The 21,661-nt window shown below is 38.4% G+C and overlaps 1 protein-coding gene across 1 annotated transcript in view; it reads left to right on the top strand.

Moving 5' to 3' along the window:
* Nkain3 (sodium/potassium transporting ATPase interacting 3) overlaps positions 1 to 21,661 on the top strand; it is a 581,394-nt gene that overhangs the window by 269,506 nt on the left and 290,227 nt on the right. The window lies entirely within an intron of this gene.

Here is a 21,661-nt window from a genome sequence, read left to right as displayed (position 1 = left end):
AAGAAAGAAAGAAAGAAAGAAAGAAAGAAAGAAAGAAAGAAAGAAAGAAAGAAAGAAAGAAGGAAGGAAGGAAGGAAGGAAGGAAGGAAGGAAGAAAATACATCAAGTCCAATTTGTGTCGCCCATATACGCATTGGCACTTGGTCAAACTCCCAGTGGCCAGCCCTTTAAAGAACACAGAGTCCTTCCATTCCTGGCCTTCACTCCCCCCTACTATAGACACAGATATACATGTATCTCTGTTGTGTGTTGACTTAGAATCACTTGGATTTATAGTCAGGACTGGTACAGGTAGAACATATGATAGTTTTATTTTTTAGTTTTTTTTTTTTCTTTCCAGAAAACACTGTCTTGATTTCTATAGTGGCCGTACCAATTTAAATTCTCAGTAGCAGTAAATAAGGGCCCCTATTTCCCTGAATTCCCTAATATTTACTGTTATTTGTCTCTTTCATAATAGATTATTTTATTGGGTCCAGATGGAATCTTTATGTAGACTTAATTTATAGATCCCTGAGGATAAGGATGTTGAACATTTTTAATTTATTTTGGATGTTTATAATTATTCATTGGAGAACTGTCTGCTCAGTTTATTTACACATTTAATGATTGGATGATTTGGGAGATGTTGGTGTTTAATTTGGGAGAGTCTTTATAGATTCTTAATACCAATCACTTGCCAAATGTCCAGTTGATAAACATTTTTCTAACTCTGTGCACTTTTCTTCACATGTGCTGATATCCCACTTTACTGTGTAGAGCTTTAAACGTCATAGAAGTCTATTAACAATTTTTCCACTTGTTTTCCAAGTTATTGGTCATTTTCAGAAATCTCCTTTAACATACCTTGAGGTGTTTTTCTCAAAGTTTCAGATCTTACATCAAGTGCTGTGATGAATCTAATTTGAATTATATTTTACAAAGTGAGAGTTGGAGATCCAGTTTCCTTATTCTACATGGAGAGACCTATTTTTCTCAGATCCACTTGCTGAAGAGTCTGTTTATAATCCAAGGCATTTTCTGACACATTTGTTAAAAATCAGTTGTCTGTAAATGTGTGGATTTATATATAGGCTCGATATTTTATTTCTTGTTCTCTTTTACACCAATATAATGTTGTGTTATTGTGACTTTTTATTATAATTTGAAATTAGATATAATACATTAAGCTTTTCTCTTCTGATTGGGATTATTAGGCCTAAAAGAAGCCCTGCCTTATTCTGTTTCTGAGATGAAAAACTGAAAAAAAAAAAAAAACAGCTGGAGGTGTGGCTTAATCTTCTACATTGTAATCCATCATTGAATGAAGACAGAACAAGAGCTCAAATGGAGCAGGAAGTTGGAGGCAGGAGCTGTTGTAGAGATCACAGTTGGGTGCTCTTTACTGGCCTGCCCATCTTGGCTTGCTCAGCTGACTCTATTATAGAAGGTAGGACCATCAGCCCAAGAAAGTAACACCCACAGGGGGCCAGAAAATGCCCTACACCTGGATCTCATCAAAGGGTTTTCTTAATTTAGGTTCCTCCTTTCAGATGACTATACCTTGTGTTATATTAACATAAAACTATCTAGAACAAGACTTTTTTGATTCCATTTGGATTTTAGAAAAATGTTGTTCCTGCTCTGTAAAGAATACCATAGGGATTAAGCTAGGGATTCTGCTGAATCTGCCAACAGTTATCAATAATACAAACACTTTGACAATATTAATTGTGATGATTCCTGAGCACCATAGTTTTTCTAACTCCTAATGTTTTCAATTGCTATCTTTTTTTTTTCTTTTATAAATTCATTGTAAAAATATTTGCAAGTAAATAACACACATCCTACACCAAAATTAGCCAGGAACACAGTCTAAACTAAATGAAAAAAAAAAAAATGCTATGCTTTTTTTTCTTAAAGTTTTCATTGGGGAGATTCATGGTCTCTTAAATAAGTCTACTCCTGAGTATTTTGCATTCCAAGCTATTGTGAACAATTTCCCCCTGGTTCCTCCTTCAGAAGTGTTAGTCATGGGCTCACGGCAAAGACACTTTCATTTGTACGTTGGTGCTGCTCTCTACGCCTTAGCTGTAAGTGTCTATAAAGTCTAAGATTTGCGGCAGAGTCTTTAGGGTCTTTTAAATATGGAATATGTTAATTTGATCTGTTGGGTTTATTGTTTTCAAATAAGTATTGTACATATCTACTTTATTGCATTTGAATTTTCCTATATTTTCTTCAAATTCATTTTCTAGTTATTCTTTTGACTTTTTTGGCATTTAAATATTTTAGAGTCAGTTGTATTCTCTTAGCTTAGCTGCCCTGTTATGTGTTAGGTAGAGATTTGTGTATTTAGACAGAACGTGACAGGGTCCAGTCTTTTAACGTTTAGAAGAATGAAGTTGCTTTGGTTTGTTTTTTGCAATTTTTTAAAAAAATTTAACTTAGCAATAAATGTTGCATTTGGTAAAGCTGGCAGTAGAATCAGTTAGGTTACCCAGCTAATGTCTCTCCTACCTGGTCCCAGAAGACTGGATGTACCTGGCTACCCCTGAGTCATGACCCTGGGATCCCTGAGTCTGTAGGAGCAGGGGAGGGAACAAAACCTCAATATGCAAGCACTGTCAGATGGGCGGGAATGGTGAGGATCTCCAGGTTCTGCTTTCACTCTTTTGTTTGAGAACTAATTGATTATTGGGATAAACTACATAGGTTTTATCCTTTAAGATTCTTGACATGGATAGTAAAGCATATATGCAACCACCAAAGTCTGTGGGATTCTGTCTCTACAGGTGTTTGGGGGTTTTCTTGTATTTTTGTTTCTTTTGTTTTAATTCTTCAACTTTTTATTGATTCTTTGTGGGTTTCTCATCATGGATCCCAATACCACTCATTTCCTTTTCCCTTTGTATCTGCAACACCCCAGCACACACAAAAAAATAAAAATTAAAAAAACACAAACAAACAAACAAATATATACAAAAAAGAAACAAAACATAAAAAAGGTCTCATCCTGAAAGTTTCAGGGTGTCCCACAATATAGCCCTCTGATCCATACATACTCACTTGCAAATGTTCATTGCAGTAAGTCATTGGTCAGGTTCAAGACTCTGGCTTCCCCTACACCATCAATAATGGATCCTCACCTGGACTCTTCCTGGTTATCCTGTTGTTGCCTGTGTCATGGAAATTCTGCAGCTTTGGATCAGCAGAAATGCCCTTTCATATGTCCCAACAGTTCATATGTGATGTAGAATTTGGGGTTGGGCCAACTTAAACCCTGGATCTGGAACTGGGTGGTAGTTAAGCTGGTCAGCCTACATGGCCAGTTCCTTTTGTATGTGTGTTTCCTTTCTGTGTTAATATTTGTATATCTGTTGAGATGAGTATCTCTTATGGATTTCTGTAAAAGCATTTTTGGAAAATATTACTACCCTAATATGCCCTGAAAAATTGGGTAGATGGGAATTGTTGGAATTTACTTCCAATTGTATTCTCTTAACTTAGCTGACCTGTTATGTATTAGGTAGAGATTTGTGTATTTAGACAGAACATGACAGGGTCCAGAGTTCATGCTTTCTATATCACTCTCATGGAGTGGGTAGTACAAGTAGCTCAGATAGATGTTTGGGGCATAGCAGAGAACACCCTCTATAATTACTCACGTTGCCCTCTCAACAGTGTATTGCCTGAGGAGTATGGTTGTGACTTTCAAGGAATTTTTAAATTTAATATATTTTGATCATATTCTTCCTCTCTGCCAAGTCCTTCCATATCATCTCTCTCTCCCTACCCACCCAACTTTAAGTTCTTTTTTAGAAAACAAAAACATCATGCAAGAACAACTCCTCCAAACCTAGAAAGAAAAAAAAAACATGTGAGCACAACCCCCCCCCCAAAAAAAAGAAAACTAAACTGTAACCAAATAAAAGCAAACAAAATAACATGGGGTCCATTACATGCTTGTCAACTACTCCTGACATGAATCCTGTCCTGGAGTGGTTGATAAACCCAGTGTCACTCAGTTTGAGAATACTGATTTTCCTTCTCTCACCAGGAATAAATGACAGTTCAGTTGTTAGCCTTTACCCTAGAGGCTGGGATTTCATTTATTCATTTTTTAACACAACAAAGTAAAATAGAATGAGATAAAGCACAAAGTATCACTTTGGAATTGGACAAGACAAACCTGCAGAAGGAAAACAGCCCTAGAAAGAGCACAAGAACCAGAGAGCTGCTTGGTCCCTTACTCAGGGACCCATATGAGCAGGAACCGGGAAGCTGTGATACACCCAGAGGACCTGATAGAGACTGCTGCACACTCTCACTCCAGTCTCTGTTCACGTGTGCTTCGCTCACATTGATCCAGGGGCCCTTCTTTTCTTGGTGTCCTCTTTACCCTCTTTACAGCTCAACTGAGTTTTCGGAGCTCTGAGGAGAGGCTCTTTGGTACAGGAAGATAATCTGCATGCTATCAAACCCTTATCTACAGTACTGTAGCGGCTGCACAATATGGTAGGGAAATAGTGACTCAAATCAATAACCAATTAGATGTAAGTCCTGCTTATGAGCAAGATGAAACCCAACAGCGTACATGACCAAGTGCCTGAGACTAGAAAGCCCAGGGACCTAAGGGAAAGCAAATAACACTAGTGTCAAATTCCCTTAAATGTATTGATAAAATTATCCTGAATGATTTGACACTATGCTCATAGATTAGTACATTGTTCAGCCACCGAAAGCGACAAATGCAACAAATGGGGACAGTTATAGAGATCCATGGACAACCATTTTGAAGAGAGTGAGAGTCCTTGGAACATCCACTTCTAAATGGGACGACTCCACCAGACCAAAAATATTTGAAGGATATAAAGACAAAGTGAGGTTAAGAAACATGAAAATCAAAAGGAAGTTATGATATCCAAAAAGTGAAAAGGGAGCTAGGCATGGTAGCATATGCCCATAATCTCAGCACTCTACATGCAGGCACATCAAAAGTTCAAGACTACACCCAACCAATAGAATGAGTTTGAGACTAGGTGGAGCTACATGAGACCCTAACTCTCTGTTTTTCTGTTACTTCTTCTGTGGGCTGGACTGCTGAGAGCCCAGGGCTGATGCACTCTTCTCAGCTGCTACTGGATAGCTCTCCCCAAGTCTTTCTGTCCAGCGCTGAAATCCAGTGGATTACTTTGGCCACATGCCTACCCGTTAATCTGGTCTGTTAAGTTCAGAGCTGCTGAGATGCTAGCAAATACAGCTTTCTTCTAATTAGGCACTTGGCTTTCACTATTGATTTGCTTCTTACTATGATCAAACTATTCTTCTAATAGGGTTCCTAAAAATGGTATGAGATATGTAAGATCTGAAACTATTCAAGAGTAAAAATGATTCATTTTACCTCAGTATTCAACTACGAAATTTAATACATACAAATGTTGGTAAAGATCCTTTCCCAGACCGTAGGCTGTTGTTTTGTTCTGACAACAGTGTCTTTGCTTTACAGAAGCTTTTCAGTTTCATGAGGCTCCATTTATTGTTTGTTGCTCTTAGAGCCTGTGCTGTTAGTGTCTGTTCAGGAAGTTGTCTCCTGTGCCAATGAGTTCTAGGCTTTTCCCTAATTTTCTTCTAACAGGTTTAGTGTATCTGCTATTATGTTGAGGTCTTTGATCCATTTGGACTGTAATTTTGTGCAGGGTGATAAGTATGGATCTATTTGCATTTTCTAAATGTAGATATCCAGTTAGACCAGCACCATTTGTTAAAGATGCTGTCTTTTTTCCATTGAATGGTTTTGGCATCTTTATCAGAAATCAGGTGTCTATAGGTGTATGGGATTATATCTGGTTTTTCTAGGGCTAATATCCAGAATATATAAAGAACAGAAGAAGTTAAACATCAAAAAAATCAAGTAATCCAATTAAAAAATGGAGTACAGAGCTAAACAGAGAATTCTCAACAGAGGAATATCAAATGGCAGAAAACACTTAAAGAAATGCTCAAAGTCCTTAGTCATCAGGGAAACACAAATCAAAAAAAGACCCTGAGATTCCATCTTACGCCCATCAGAATGGCTAAGATCAAAAATTAATTTGAAAGCACATGCTGAAGAGGATGTGGAGAAAGGGGAAGCCTCTTTCATTGCTGGTAGAAATCTACTTGGAAATCAATCTGGCACTTTCTTAGAAAATTAGAAATAGTGCTACCTCAAGATCCAGCTATACCACTCCTAGGCATATATCTAAAACATACTCTACATTTGCTCAACCATGTTCATAGCAGCTTTATTCATAATAGCCAGAAGCTGGAAACAATCCAGATGTCCCTCAACTGAGGAAGGGATACAGAAATTGTGGGACATTTACACAATGGAATACTACTCAGCAATTAAAAATAAGGAAATCATGAAATTTGCAGGCAAATGATGGGAACTATAAAAGATCATCCTGAGTGAGGTATCCCAGAAGCAGAAAGACACACCTGGTATATACTCACTTATAAATGGATAGTAGACATAATGTAGGATAAACATACTAAAATCTGTATGCCTAAAGAAGCTAAGCAAGAAGGAGGATCCTGGCTAAGATGATCAGTCCTCACTCAGAAAGGCAAACTGGACAGACATCAGAAGAGGAAGAAAACAGGGAACAGGAAAGAAGCCTACCACAGAGGGCCCCTGAAAGACTCTACCAAGCAGGGTATTGAAGCAGAGGCTGAGACTCATAGCCAAACTTTGTGCATAGTACAGGGAATCTTATGAAAGAAGGGGGAGATGGAAAGACCTGGAGGGGACAGGAGCTTGACAAGAAGAGCAACAGAACCAAGAAATCTGGGCCTAGGGGTCATTTCTGAGACTGACACTCCAACCAAAGACCATTCATAAAGATAACCTAGAACTCCTGCACAGATGTAGCACAGTGTAGCTCAGTATCCAAGTGGGTGTCCTAGTAAGGGGAACAGGGGCTTTCTCTGACAAGATCAGTGGCTGGCTCTTTGATCACCTCACCCTGGGGAGGAGCCAGTCTTACCAGGCCACAAAAGAAGACAGGTCAGCCAGTTCTGATGAGAGCTGATAGGCAAGGGTCACATGGAAGGGGAGGAGGACCTTCAGTATTAATGTACTGGGGGAGAGTCATGGGAAGTGAAGAGGGAGGGAAGACAGGATTGGGAGGGGATGAGGGACTGCGCTATAGCTAGGATACAAAGTAAATAAAATTTAATAAAAAAAGAAAAATAAATACAAATTTTGCGTTTAAATTTGTTTACTTATTGAGTTTTTGAACTATTGGTTTATTTATTTTTGTTTGTTTCCTAATTTGGATTAAGAAGCCCAGTGTCATTCCAGCTTTAAATTCTTCGGTGCTTTGTTGAAGGTGGAAATTTTTTTTTCTGGAAACTTTGTGAGCTCAATAAAACTCTACCTCATTATTTCACCCACACTACTACTTCTTTTTTTTTTTTAATATTAGTTACATTTAGTAACTCTGTATCCCAGCTGTATTCTGCTCCCTTATTCCCTCCCAATCCCACCCTCCCTCCCTCATCTCCTCCCTGTCCCTTTCCAAGTCCACTGATTAGGGAGGACCTCCTCTCCTTTCATCTGACCCTGTTTTATCAGGTATCTTCAGGACCAGCTGCAAAGTCCTCCTCTGTGGCCAGCAGGGCTGCTCCTCCCTCAGGGGTGAGTCGGGGGAGGTCAAAGAGCCCACCATTGAATTCATGTCAGAAATAGTCCCTGTTCCCCTTATTAGGGCAGAGTTGGAAACTGAGCTTCCACGGGCTACATCCGAGCCGAGGTTCTAGGTTATATCCATATATGGTCCTTGGTTGGAGAAACAGTCTCGTAAAAGACCCCTGTGCCCATATATATTTGGTCCTTGTGGAGCTCCTGTCCTCTCCAGATTATATTAACTCCCCCTTCTTTCCCCTGCACTCTGCTGACTGTTTGGTTATGATTCTCAGTATCTGCTTTGATACCCTGCTGGGTAGAGTCTTTCAGAGGCCCTCTGAGGTAGGCACCTGTCCTGTTTCCTGTTTTCTCCTACGTCCAATGTCCATCCCATTTGTCTTTCTAAGTGAGGATTGATCATCTTACCCTGGGTCCTCTTTCTTGTTTATCTTCTTTAGATGTATAGGTTTCATTATGTTTATCCTATCTTATAGGACTATATGAGTGAGTATAAACCATGTGTGTCTTTCTCCTTCTGGGATACCTCACTCACAATGATCTTTTCTCGATCTCACCATTTGCCTACAAATACTCCTTTATGAACTTTTGTTATTAGGTTATTGTTATTCTTTTTTTTTTCTGCTCCTCATTGTAGGGACCTTTAATTCTACATCTTACACTATATTCTCAAATTAGTTTTAATTTTTTTATGTTCTCTGTCAGTGCTACCTTTTTTAGTGGAAAGGTTTACCCTGGCTGTAACCATATAAACCATACAAAAGAGACTGGCCCGAACTCAGAGATCTTTGTCTGTCTCCTGAGTGTTGGGTTTAAATTCATCCATCACCATGCCCAGATGGGTTTTTTTTTTTCCAGGTCCATTTTGCACACTGGTGTTTTTTCCAATTCTTACTTCATAAATGTGGATATTCCTTATCGCCCAGTGAATAAAAATGAAGGGATCTGTTGCTATTGTTGAGTTCTTTTTTCTTCCTGCACCATGATTCTTCTCCCCTACGATTTTTCTTTTTTTTTTTTTTTAACTCTTATTGATTACACTTTATTCATTTTGTATCCCCCCATAAGCCCCTCCCTCCTCCCTTCCCGGTCCCACCCTCCCCCGTTTCTGCATGCATGCCCCTCCCCAAGTCCACTGATAGGGGAGGTCCTCCTCTCCTTCTTTCTGATCTTAGTCTATCAGTTCTCATCAGAAGTGGCTGCATTGTCAAGGTTCTAGGTTATCTCCACGGAGAGTCCTTGGTTGGAGTATGAGTCTCTGGGAAGTTCCCTGTGTTCAAATTTTCTTGTTCTGTTGCTCTCCTTGTGAAGTTCCTGTCCTCTCCAGCTCTTACTATTTCCCACTTCTTACATAAAATTCCATTCACTCTGCCCAACAGTTGGCCATCAGGCTCAGCATCTGCTTTGACAGTATGCACGGCAGAAGCTTTCAGGGGCCCTCTGTGGCAGGTTCCAAGGTTGTTTCCTGTTTTCTTCTTCTGGCTTTCAGAGGCCCTCTGTAGCAGGTTCCCAGGTTGTTTCCTGTTTTCTTTTCTTCTGATGTCCATCCTCTTTGCCTTTCAGGATGGGGATTGAGCATTTTTAGTTAGGGTCTTCTCTTTTGCTTAGTTTGTTTAGATATACAGATTTTAGTGAGTTTATTCTATGTTGTATGTTTATATGAGTGAGTATATACCATGTGTGTCTTTTTGCTTCTGGAACAGCTCACTCAGGATGATCCTTTCCAGGTCCCACCATTTACCTGCAAATTTCATGATTTCCTTACTTTACATTGCTGAGTAATACCCCATTGTATAGATGTACCACAGTTTCTGCATCCATTCTTCAGTTGAGGGGCATCTGGGTTGTTTCCAGCTTCTGGCTATTACAAATAAAGCTGCTACAAACATGGTTTTGTGTACTTGAGCCTGTTTTGGGTATATGCCTAGGAGTGGTATGACTGGATCTTGAGGAAGCACTATTCCTAGTTGTCTGAGTACTTTTTAAACCTTCTTGGCATCTTTCAGATTAAAGATGTGCTGTGGTGACAGTTGTGTGCTAGCATTCAAGAATGAGCCAATATGGAGTTCTCAGCATTTGGTCTTTGGTGATAATGCTCTTTCCTGTCTGTCAGGCTAGACTGATTCTCTGACAGACCTGGATGACAATGTGGCCAGATGTTTTTCTCTTGATCTTGTCAGAGGCCTATGAGAAGCATTTGTTTCTTGCTCTAAACATAAAGCCACAGCTTGTTTGGTTTGGTTCAAGGGCTCTGAAAACCCTCTTGGAAACGGATCCTAGAGAGTGTCGGTCTGTAGACTTGCAGGTGATATTCTAGTTTTCATTGTAGATATTACACTCCTAATTGAGTTTTGTCTTACAAAGTCTAAGTTCTTTCTGGACCATGATATCCAGGGAATAAATATTCTACGTCCTGGTAGAACTGAAAGAGCAAACCAGTTTGCTACATGGAATGTTTGACTGTAATTCTGCCATAGTTACATTACGTAGAAATACTACAATGATGCAGTATGTATTCTTGTATCCAAAACTAAATATAATGTTTTGTGTGTTTTCTATTATTTTCTTTCTTATTTTTCCTATTTTTTAATTATATGCAGCTAAAGAGTGTGTAGCATTTTCCATGTTATTCACTGGTGTAATATTGTCCCTCCCAAAATTAAATTGATGAGATGACATATTTAAGGGGCAAATATTTTAGCAGAAGTCGAGAAGTCATATATTTGACAATATAGGAAAGCATTTCGTTCCCTGAGAATGCTGTTGGGAAGTCCATCCCACAGTCATGGTACGCATTGTGTCAGTTTGTCACTCTCTGAACGTTCCTAGCACTCAAGCCTAGTAACTTTTCACTGATTTACTTTGCACAAAGATACCTCATTTCCTATCTGTAGACAAATTATTGTTTTCCTTTCATGTCCAATATAAAGTAACATGTATGACAATGATGTAAACAGCACTCCTATGTCTCATTAAGTTATACAAAAAGTATTTGTATAACTTTTAAGCAATTTAAAAAATGAACTATCGAAGATTCTCAGTGAGTTGGATGTGGCATTTTGGAGGAGCTCAGAGAAAATGCAGACAATCACTTCGTACAGCCCTGGGTACTCGGAGACCGTGGAAAGGATTTGCGAGTGTGACCACCGATGCCCTGCGCTGTCTGTCATTTAGGGTCACAAGCAGCACCTTATGAAGATGGTGCTTAGCCCCTAGGTCTTCTCACCATCACATACGGTACACAGGTACATTACTTGTTTGATGATTTGATAAAATGCTTGCCAATACATAGTATTGTTGATACATAACAAGAGGGAAGCCACAGGGAAATCTTTTAATTTAATTACTTGCCTTTTTCAGCCTTCCTTCTGTTTCAAGTGGCTGGTAATACACAGATGTTTTTCTAGAATTCCTCAAAATTTTGAAGATTTTCAATTTATACTCTATGTTACATTTTTAAACTATATAGTGTAACAGAAACATACAAAAAAACAGTTAACAAAACATAAACTATTCAGTCACTTTAACCAAACTAACACATGTATACTGTTCCCAAGGTATTTTATCATATTTCTGTCATGACAGAAACAGATTAAGACTATTAAGTTGTGTAGATGTACCACAATTCTATATTCATTCCTCAACTGAGGGGCATCTGAGTTGTTTCCAGCTTCTGGCTATTACAAATAAAGCTGCTACAAATATGATTGAGCAAATGTCTTTTTTGTAAACTTTGAACATCTTTTGGATATATGCCTAGGAGTGGTATAGCTGGATCTTGAGGAAGCACTATTTCTAATTGTCTGAGAAAGTACCAGATTGATTTCCAAAGTGGTTGTACAAGTTCACATTCCCACCAGCAGTGGAGAAGGGTTCCCCTTTCTCTACAACCTCTCCAGCATGTGTTGTCACTTGAGTTTTTGATCTTAGCCATTTTGATGGGTGTAAAGTGAAATCTCAGGGTACTTTTGATTTACATTTCCCTGATGACTAAGGATGTTGAGCATTTCTTTAAGTGTTTCTCTGCCATTCGATATTCATCAATTGAGAATCCTCAGTTTAGCTATGTACCCAATTTTTTAATTGGATCACTTGATTTGTTGATGTTTAACTTCTTGAGTTTCTTTTACATTCTGGATATTAGCCCTCTGTCAGATATAGGGTTGGTGAAGATCCTTTTCCAATATGTAGGCAGTCATTTTGTTCTGATGACAGTGTCCTTTGCTTTACAGAAGCTTTCCAGTTTCATGAGGTCCCGTTTATTGATTGTATGGAATATTACTCAGCAGTAAAAACAAGGAAATCATGAAATTTGCAGGCAAATGGTGGGAACTGGAAAAGATTATCCTTAGTGAGCTATCCCAGAAGCAGAAAGACACACAGGATATATACTCACTCATAATTGGATATTAGATATACAATATAGGATTAACATACTAAAATCTGTACACCTAAAGAAACTAATCAAGAAGGAGAACTCTGGCTAAGATGCTCAATCCCCATTCAGAAAGGCAAAGAGGATGGGCATCAGAATAGGGAGAAAACAGGGAACACGGCAGGAGCCTACCACAGAGGGCCTCTGAAAGCTTCTGCCCTGCAGGGTATCAAGGCAGATGCTGAGACTTATAGCCAAACTTTGGGCAGAGTGCAGGGAATCTTATGAAAGAAGGGGGAGATAATAAGATCTGGAGGGGACAGGAGCTCCACAAGGAGAGCAACAGAACCAAAAGATCTGGGCACAGGGGTCTTTTCTGAGACTGATATTCCAACTAAGACCATTCATGGAGATAACCTAAGACCCCTGCACAGATGTAGCCCATTGCAGTTCAGTGTCCAAGTGGGTTCCATAGTAATGGGAAAAGGGACTGTCTCTGACATGAACTGATTGTCCTGCTCTTTGATCACCTCCCCCTAAGGATGGAGCAGCCTTACCAGGCCACAGAGGAAGACAATGCAGCCACTCCTTATGAGACCTGATGGCCTAGGATCAGAAGGAAGGAGAGGAAGACCTCCCCTATCAGTGGACTTGGGGAGGGGTAAAGGTGGAAAGGGGGAAGGAAGGGTGGGATTGGAAGGGGAGGAGGGAGGTAGCTACAGTGTGGATACAAAATGAATAAACTGTAATTAATAAAATTTTTAAAAAGTGTTTGGAAAAAAGAATATTAAATTGAAAAAAATTACAATTTTTATTACAGTAACATGGACTTGCTAATGAAAATCTGAAAATGAGACAAACATATTAGAAATTTAGACCCGGAAGCCTAGAATTCATAGGTTCATATGATCGTCTATGTATAGATGACATGAAGAAGAAGCAAAATTGCCTACAGAAACAAAGGAAGTTAATGGTGTGGACAATGGAAATAAAAGAAAGTGGTGACGGATATGCTCAAAATGTTTTATTTACCTCAATGTCCTATGTAGGTCAGTCCATTTTTTAATAAGAAAGTCTATTTTACTGCCTTGATGTTTTTTAAAAGTGATCTTTGGTTTTTCAGTATTTCAAAATGCATCCATTTATTTAGTGAATAAGCTGTAACTTTCCCAAAACCTATATAAAACCTATATTTCATATCTGCATTTACATAGATGAGTCCATTTTTTAAATCTAAAAAATACAATTGTTGTAAAGTCTTATATATACATATTTTTCAGATCACATCTTCACTTGAAATTACAGAAGTAAGCAAGTGTTTATTTAATCTTTATTTAAGATTACTGATAGAAGTGTTGGAAAGATTGTCAGCAATTAAGAGGGCTTCAGTTTGGTTCCCAGCGGCCATATCAGGTACCAAATAGCCACATGTACCCCAGTGCCAGAAGATCTGATCCTCCTGCTTTCTTTTGTGGGCACCTACACACACACACACACGGTCATAGGAACACACACACAATTTAATATTAATAATATTTAAAATAGAGATAGAACAGTTATATAGCATATTGAGTCTGTTCCAGTCGTATTCTCCTAAAACTCTCAAAAGTCTAACCTTTTTGTAGTTTTCCAAACCACCTTCTTTTCATTCACAATATTTATGTAAACCAAATATTCAGCGATATAGTGATTGTATGAAGTAGAATAAAATAACTGCCTGAACACACTAGTCATTAAGGACCCTTAAATAATGAAAGTTAAAATATATATCTTACTCTGCAACCTGGTTATTAAAATGGTCATTTAAAATGATTGCTTCTAAATCGGAAGATCTAAATCTATCTAATCTTTTTTAATAATAGAATGACATTAATGAGCATTAATTTGTGTAAAGGTTCACCAATTGACAGGCATGTTATTTCTCCCTTTTTATCACTACACAAAAGGACGTTAGGTGATTCTTGATGCTCAAATTGATTTACATGTGCATGTAGACTTGTCCTTTTTGGCAGATAGATATCTAGAAACAGACATCAAGGAATCTGTTTTGTTTTGTTTTTTTTTTCATGGCCTCGCTGATACTGAATATTGTCAATATTAGTTTACCAACGTGAGTAAGCACAAAGCGGTCTCTTATTTTGTATGTTTGTTCTCGAGTTTGAGTATTTCCAGACTGGATCTCTTGCTGATTGCTGACTTGCTTCAGACACTCTCACATTCTATACAGCAGATGAAAACCACATTCCTCACCACACATTGCTTTCAGGATTTGTGTTGGCTCTCTGTCTACAGTAGGTTAGAGATTTTCTCACTGACTTCTTTTTCTCCTCCTCCTCTTCCTCCTTCTGTTCCTCTTGCTCCCCCCACTGCTGCTGCTCCTGCTCCTCCTCCTCCTTTTTAAGATTCTCAGATAAAACTTAAGAGTTTTTCACCAGATCTTACTGCAATGACTTTCCTTTCCTGGAGATCCGACATAGTATGGATGGAACCTAGGAAGTGACGTTGAGGGGAGAAGCTGAGGCAGTTCATGGGTCACCTAAAGAATGACAGATTCAGAGTTGCTATTAACATCATTTCTCATGATGTCTCAGGAGCACCTTATGAGATGGTGGATGGACAGGAACTGCTGGCATGCAGGTACCTGTGTTCAGACCTGTAGGACGGTTTGCTTTCAAAGTAACACAGTGCAGGGGGGCATTTGTGGGAGCTTCTGTGGTATCAGTGACTAGTTCTTCTAGATGGTCCAACTGGGAATTTTCACATTTTGATGTCCTCATAGCTATAGCCATATGAATTTTGGAAAGCCATATCACGAACAAAAGCCAGACACTATTTTAAACCAGAAGTGTCTGAAATGCTTCTAGATGAAATGTTCTATATAATTTTGCTTCTCTTTAAATGTAAGCTCTAAGAGAGTCTGAGCAGCATTAAAAGGGAAATGCAACTCTAGGGGTTGAAAGCTTGCCATGTACTTAGTGAGCTGTCCTGGGGATTCTGGCAGAGGGTGCCAGGAGACCCAGCAGAGCTTTAAATATTGAACAACGGGACCTGTGCCAATGTAGCATATGGCTTTGTGTGAACAATGAATATTCTATCATCCCTTCTGCAATGCCGGGGGGGAAAGTGGATTTGTGAGGACCTGGTGCAGCTGAGTCTCCACCAGGGACGATCTTTTTCACTATCATTGTCTCGTGTCTGAAACAGGAATAAAGGACTAGCTGGAAGGAGGTATACTAATATTGGATTTTTAATGAATTAAAGCTGTGCCCCAAAGGGCAGCAATTGTCACCATCAAATACATTTTAATGACTTGATAGTCTCCTTAGTGATCTGAGCTTTATCAGAACTGCCAGGATGTTCTTATATTAGCAGGATAGTGACTTCATCCCTGTCCCATAGAGGTCTCTTTTGGCTGGCTCTTGCGCCTTTTGTAGTTTCTGAACAGATGTTAGGGAAGTACCATGTCTCCTTTCCATCCATCAGGCATTCATGTTCTTGTACATCTTTGTCTTAAATAAATAAAACTAAAAGGATTCCCAGCGAAGGAGGGGAATCATTGATTATCAGTAATAATGTGTTGTTCCCAGCTGCTGTCAGTGATGCGTTCAGAAATAAATAATGTGACGGTGAGAAAAACAGAAGTCTCCACACCAGTTCATTTTCAAATTCCCATTGTTTGAACCTGTCTGAAAACACTGCCCAGGAGCACATGCCCATAGTCTCTTCATTCATCTGCAGTAGCAGAAAGATGTGCAAGTTCCAAGTCATAACAGAGCTCTCTCTCAAGTTCAAAGGAAACCTCGTGGTGCAATTGAACCCTGACTCATACATAAAACAAAATACAATGCTTACTGGCCACTACCTCTGGTAGTCTCCACACGCTACATTTGTTCCTCTGGTCCCAGAAAGTAACTTGATGTGATGAGGTCAGTCAGTGCTGGGCATATTACAGGGGAGACCCCATTGCCACTGTAATTGATACATACGGCATTTAACTAGAACGAGAGCTTCCTCTAGCACTAAGGATTGAATATGCATTTAGTCACCGGGGAGTCATATTAAACACAGATTTATAGGTGGTTTTCCTCAGAGTCCAAGGTTCTGTAGTTTTCATCTGCTCTCAGGTGATATTGCTTTTGCTGATCCACAAGCTACAACTTATGTACGGAAAACATGTTCTAAATGAGGTCTTTGCAGCTGGAGTTAGAAGTACAGCTCCATTGATTTGCTATCCTCTACATCAGCTCTATCCAATCCAGGCCACCTGGCCTCTTAACCCAAATACCAATGAAAGAAATTTAGTTTCTGTAAGAGAATAAAGGAGATTGTTGTTTTGTTTCTGATGATCACTTTCTTACTTATTACTTCAAAAAGCAGACAGAATTAAATCTGAACATTAAAAAATGAAGCAATGTTCAGTATGTTATGTTTGAAGCATTCTTCATTTTGCTGACTAGAAATACAATATTTAGAAGATTTGATAAAACTAGTAGTATTGAAGGCATTTGGAATGCTGGGATGTTTTTGATATGTTGCCACCTAGCTAGCACTCAGTTCATCTCTTCCATGAGCCAGGGGTTAGAATTCTTACAACTTCATAGGTCCCTCTAAGTGGACAGACATCTCCCTGCTCTGAAGGACACCTCAGGTTCCATCCAGCCCTTTGTAGCATCAGCGTATATGACATCTAAAACTGTCATGATGGTAAAACAAAGTTTACACCTTTTGTTGAAATAAATAAATAAGTAAATGAAATAGTCATGGCATCTCAACTCACTGGAATCAGATATACTCAAGAAAATATTAATTGTGACAGTATAGCTAGCAAAATTTATATTTTGGGGGGCTGGTGAGATGGCTCAGTGTGAAAAGGCACTTCCTGAGTGACCTGAATGTGATCCACATAGATCCATCTTTGTAAGAATGGAAGGAGAGAACAAATGTCATACAAAAAACTAGCTAAGACATACACTAATAATAGATTTTTCAAAAATGTAAAGTGAAAAAAATCTTTTAATGTTAATATATTTTGTGTTTATAATTATAGAAAATTGAGTTGTTATATAACATTTATAGCCCATAAATGACACCAAAAAGTAACCAGGGCTGCCCAAGAAAGTTATAGACTGTTTGGGCCTAGCTGTAACTTTACATGTGTTATATAATATATTGTTACATATAATATGTAATATTAGATATTACAGCACTTAACTAAGTGTTAAGTGAATGAATTTTTTAGGTGTATGTGTGCGTTTATTTTACGTTTAAGTGTTATGGTGTACCTAAAACTTGGTGAAATTCACAAGGCCATAACAGAGAGCACCTGTGTTATGCATTTTATTCACGAATTCACTATGCAAAATGAATAATGGGCTGTCAGGCACACTCCACATCTGATGTAATGTAATGAAACCCCAAAATCTTTAACTCGCCACTGAATTTCTCTTAGTTCACCCTTTTCATCACTTAGTTGGATTATTTTTTGTAATTAGAAAGCTCTGTAATCATGCTCTGTAAAACCTAGTCTTATGACCTAAAATCAATAAATACCTTTTCTTTTGTCTTTCTGCCTGTAACTAATACAATAATACCCAAGTGGCTAATACTGCCTCTTATATTTTATATTTTCATCAGATAAGTAAAAATTCTGCTCAACAATTTTACAACATGCTTTGTTGACTAGCCTATTCAATGTCTTCTCTCATCTGAGTGGACATTCATCTAATTTTTCTCCCCAAGATTTCTGCTATTCTTTTCTCTGTTCCACTTCTTGCAGCCTTCTCTCCCTTGAATGATCTATTCTTCTAGGAATTACTCTACTCTTCTTGGAATTAATTTTATTTAATAAATTTAGAAGTTGCTTTTTCATATTCAAACATATGTGCATGTATTGCTGTGGTATGAATGAAAATGGCCACCGTGGACTCACAGGGAGTGGCAATGTTAGGAGGTGTGGCCTTGTTGGAGGAAGTGTCCCAGGGGCCGTGTTTGGAGGCTTCCAGTGCTAGAGTCAGGCCCGAGTCAGGCCCCTCTCTCTACTGCCTGAGGACCGTTTGATAGAACTTTCAGCTATCTCACCAACACCATGTCTACCTGCCTGCCTCCATGATTCCAACATGATAATAATGGACTAGCCCTCTGAGCTCTCAGCCAGCCCCAATTAAATGCTTTCCTTTATCAGAGTTGCCATGATCATGGTGTCTCTCCATGGTAATAAAAGTCCCAACTGTGACAACTACTAAACATGGCTACTGTGGTATTATGTTTTGTTTTTCTTATCTTGTTTCTTTTTTAGTAATGGTGATTGAATCCAAGGCCTCATGTATGCTAGACACTCTATCAATGAACTGTCACTCAAGACCTGTTTAACACATTCAGACATGCAGAAATCATGGTGGAAAAGGGGGTGCTCTTTTGGAAACCTTGAACCTCTGGATCCTAGAAAATCTTTGGGCACTGGGGAGGTTTTATTTCTGTGTTGAGTAAAAGAATAAATGTCTGATGTTATTGTAAGTGAGGAAGAAATATTGACCATATTAAGTACATGATAGTTTATATTACTTAGAACCTTGGATTATAATTTGCAAGTCCATGTTAATCATGTTGGCTAGAATGTAGCTGTATTAGAAAGGAGCTCTCTTTCTGCCTTGCTGTCAAACCATGCTTTTGTAAGGTGTTCCCTTTTTAATTCTATACCAGCTCCCTGTTCCCTTAACAAATATATACACCATTCAAAGATATTTAATTATATATCCTATTTTGAACCCAAACATTGCTTATGATATTATTTTTTTATATCATCAGTCTTAATCGGCTTTATCACAAGGAGACTTGATGTATAACCCTTAGAAAACTTTAATCCTTTTTTAGAAAATAATAGTTTCTTTATTTTACTTTTGCTCATTGATATTTTAACTGTTGACTTCTTTCTAAAATCTCTATCACTGGTTCCTCAAAATATATTACCATTATATGAAATAAACTTAGAGTGTGTGGAATTCTCTGAATATTGACATACACTTAGAATATTGAGAAGTATTTATTCAGAGCTGGAGAGTAGGGATAGCATTAAAGGTATGGGTCCTCAAGGGAAATGTCATGTTTATTAAGCCTCACTCAGACAAAAATGAACATTGATGTTTTATACATATTTAAAGGCGTTATGCTTTTGATATGTTTAAGAAAAATAAATAAGATGAGAGTTATGCACACTTCAGGAATTTTTTGTAAATTCTTAGAACAGATATCTTACATAAGAGGTGTGAGGGAAGGAGTATGGATGTCTGGTTAGTGCAAGGACAACAATATAAAGGTCTTGTTTTGGTTATGAATCCTGTGTCTGGTGTTGCAGAAGTGCTGTCAAACCTTGATTTTTACTGTTCCAGGGTCCCATGTTGATTTCTGACACTATTGTTCCTTTCTTTTGAGGCCCTGCAGGATTTGTGTGCCTCAGCTATTTATCTGGCTCTTCAGTGTGATATCAAGTATTGAGTGGTCCTTTGTCTTTAGCCTAGTTAGTCCTTGACACAGATTAGAGAGCTAAAATTCTGTATGTGTTGTTTAGGGAAAGTCCTGTAGAGAATAGTGATCTAAAAGTGAAAAACTTCCACCGGGTAGTTGCTATTGAAACTATGTATCTATTTTCTATATCCACTCCGTGTGTGTGTGTGTGAGTGTGTGTGTATGTTGGTGTGTTGGTGTGTATGTCTGCCTGTGAAAGCATGCATGCAGCAGTGAAAGGCTCTTCAATCCCTTCATCAATAACTTCTGTCTTATCTTTGAGACAGGTCTATCACCGAGTCTGGGGCTTCCCACTTGGGTGAGGCTGGCTATGGGGTGATTTTTCAGTAGCCACACTCCTACCCCCTACCTGCTGGGTCTGTAGGTGATCCTGACCACATCTGACTTTTACTAGGTGCTGAGTCTCTGAACTCTGTTTGTCATGCCAAAGAATTATAAAAATTGATGTTTTCCTGGGTCTTTGTAACTAATATTAAAAGGGAAGACAAGAAAATGTGCTGAAAACTTTGAGAATCTTTGCTTATTGCTTGAGTGTTTGGATGTGCTCTGAACTTAGAACCTTTGGACTAACATTCAAAAATCAGGGTGGGAAAAGGAAAACAAACAAACAAAACACACATTACTATGCTTGAGCAGTTGTTTTGAGGACATTGGAAAATGGACTTGTAACTTGAGTTCCATTCACAGCCCACTGGTTACATCACTGTAAAAGCAAGCCCATTGCTTTTTCAGCTTCAGCAAGAGTCTTGGGTGAGAAATATGCAAATCATGACTTCTTGAAATAGAGACATGAACATTCCTATTGAAGATATTGCTGGCCATCCTTACATAGAGTCTGGATATCACTGACTTGAGCAATCTGTCTCTGAGAGGCACATTCTACCTTCTCTATCTTAAAGGAAAGGAATATTTGTAACCACCTTTCTTGGCAACGCTTATTGCATGTGAAATCAGAAAATATTTTCATTGAATTCCTTGATTCAGAAGAGAATACTCTTATTGAATTCAATATGTTCTAAATAAACTGATACGCGTGCACACATATAATCATTGGGTACATGTTATTAACCTGATGGTGAGCTTTATACTTACCCTACCCGTTCTCATCCTTTCTCCACTTGCCTCTTTAATTATGGTTTCCATTCCACATTAAAATTTAGTTATAGGCCTGAAGAAATAGCTCAGGTCTTCCAGAAGACCTGAATTAAGTTCTCAAAACCAATATAGGGTAACTCATTCAAACCTATAACTTAAGCTCTAGGCAACTTGACACTTTCTTCTGTACTTCAAGAAGGCCTGCACATGATGTGAAAATGTGTGCATACACACACACACACACACACACACACACACACACACACTCAAAATGTTTTTAAAAAGATTTATTTTAGTTACAGGATCTTTACTAGAAGAAAAATAGTACTCTACTAAAACTATAGCAAGTATTTTAGAAAAATATACTGCTTAATTTTAACAGGCTGTTCATAACATGATTTACTATAAACTCTTGATGGAGAGATTATTTATTCACTTGCACAACCTGACATAATGCAACATCCCCAAGCTCAGTTCAACCAAAAAGATGAATGATGACTAGCCTTGATGGGAATTCATGCACAACTTCCATTGGTATGGTGTCACTGTTCACACCTAAAGGGGAATCTAGTTCTAATTAAGTGCTGTGTGAATGCTGCTAGTATGTGAAACAAATATAAAGGAAAAGAACTATTTCTAAACTTTCTACCAGTTCCCTGGCTCCACTTTTCTCTACTTTGATATGTTGAAATCTCAGTTAATGCTGTTGACAAGTACACACACTTTCAGTTTTCAAACAGGTCTTAAGTTCCACAAAAGAACTGCTGGAAAAGTTCTGCCCCCAGGAAGACTGCTGTGATAAAGAGGCACCTTTCATTGAAAACCTCCACTTCTCTCTCTGTGTGCTGTGCTCTAAAAAGTGGCAATAATGCCAGCTGAAGGTGGCTCTGTAGTAAAGAAAGAACCAGAAGTAAAAAGAGAAAATTGCTGGATTCCTTTTTGGTAGTCCAGGGTTACACAAAGTTGGCTATACAATTGCAATCATGCTGATAAATCAGTAT

This window comes from Psammomys obesus, unplaced genomic scaffold (genome assembly GCF_907164565.1).
Source record: "Psammomys obesus unplaced genomic scaffold, mPsaObe1.curated_primary_1811, whole genome shotgun sequence".
NCBI lineage: Eukaryota > Metazoa > Chordata > Mammalia > Rodentia > Muridae > Psammomys > Psammomys obesus.
The sequence above is the reverse complement of the archived record's forward strand: the minus strand, read 5'-3'. Positions and strand labels throughout refer to the sequence as shown.